Raw genomic sequence first — 1,683 nt, 5'->3', positions numbered from 1 at the left:
TTCTCATTACAAGATGCGAATGAGTAAATGATGGGGTTTCAATGAATAATTATAATGACTTTTTGGAGAGGCTAAAGTCAAAGGGTAATGAAGTTGTTGATACATCTGCTAATAATGTAGTGGAATGTAAAAGGTTCCCTGGTAACGATGGTGTATATCTCAAGGTTATAATAAGGTTAGTCTGACTGAAAAGTCGAAGTTGACTTGCTGAAGCTGTGACAAAACTGGCTACTTTGAATAGGAGTCGCAAAGTTATTTTTGCTAATAAATGTCAAAGAATCTGACGCGGATACGTTGTTTAAACTTTTACTTTGGTTTCAAGAGTTTTTCGGGTACATAACTGTGGGTAACATGTGGTTGGATCATCATCTCGATTGCTCATCATTCGAAGTGTCTTCAACAATTTTCAAAGGGTTTGAATACAGATTGTAATTGTTAACATACATTTGATGTTCTAACACAGTTTTGAAGTCAAAATATAGCTTGTGAAAGATGTAAGGATCTAAGAGTGATGATTTTGGTCATATCTCAAGTTGAATTTTGAGATTTCAAAATCAGAATATGTAATTAAATTTCGAATGAGTATGGTTATTTTGATTTCTATAAAAGAATGTATATTATTGTGAAAGTAGGGAGTATAATGGATAATTTGTTGAATCAGATTCGAAGAAGGTAACATATTAATTGTGAATTTATATATCTCGCTAAAAAAATTTCACAATTAATATTTTGTACAAAAGAATTTTATTACAGTCTTTATGAAAATATATATATGTATATTTTCTTCAGATGTAACATAGATTTAATGAGTTAATGTTAAATTAAACTCATTTGATTTACGGTTGAAACTAGAATTGAATAATCCCTAAAGGCTTTAAAAAGTACATAACTTTTACGCAGTATTTCTTTAATGACATTGAAATTATGAATTAATACTTCGTTATTTGTTGATGTATGATGTTCCGTTCGTGGAATTCTTGTGAATTTCGCAAAGTACGAATGATGTTATCTGAAAAGTTTCGGGTACATCGATGATGAAAGTGTAAAATCAAATATATACTTGATTTATTATGAATTGGAATTTGTTGAATTACGACAGAGATTGTAGTTAACGCTGGTTAAGTTGCAGCCGAAGGACGTACATTATTGCATATTTGTAATATGAATTAACCGCGTAGTTAAGATTCACACACAATAGCTTAGCACGGAATGATTTATTTCAAAAAATATATATATATATATATATAATATACATATAATTTCTTCAGAGGGAATGAGTTAATTCTTCATAACTCGTTGATATAATATACACGTTATTGATTCGTAATGATGTCCACAGTGATTCTTGAACTGACTGAGTTTGTGATGTTATCGGTGTTGTTGATCCAGAGGTTGACTGTACTGACGATGCTGGTAACGCTGACGGTACTGTTGATGCTGTTGGTAAAGCAAGTTTAGCATGTTGATCACACACCATTTTTGTCAGGGTTTCTACTCTTTCTTCTATCATTTTGGTTCGCTTAACTGATTTATGGTTAGTACTAGATTAGATAATCTCTAAGACTTTAGAGATTACATAATCACCGCGGAATGTTTCTCTAATGAAGCTATGAATTAATACTTCGTCAGTTATTGTTGTTGGTACTCCTTGGTATCTATGGTGCGTATGACGTTGATGCTCGT

This window comes from Rutidosis leptorrhynchoides, chromosome 5, assembly GCF_046630445.1.
Source record: "Rutidosis leptorrhynchoides isolate AG116_Rl617_1_P2 chromosome 5, CSIRO_AGI_Rlap_v1, whole genome shotgun sequence".
Classification (NCBI taxonomy): domain Eukaryota; kingdom Viridiplantae; phylum Streptophyta; class Magnoliopsida; order Asterales; family Asteraceae; genus Rutidosis; species Rutidosis leptorrhynchoides.
This window is presented reverse-complemented; position numbering follows the sequence as displayed.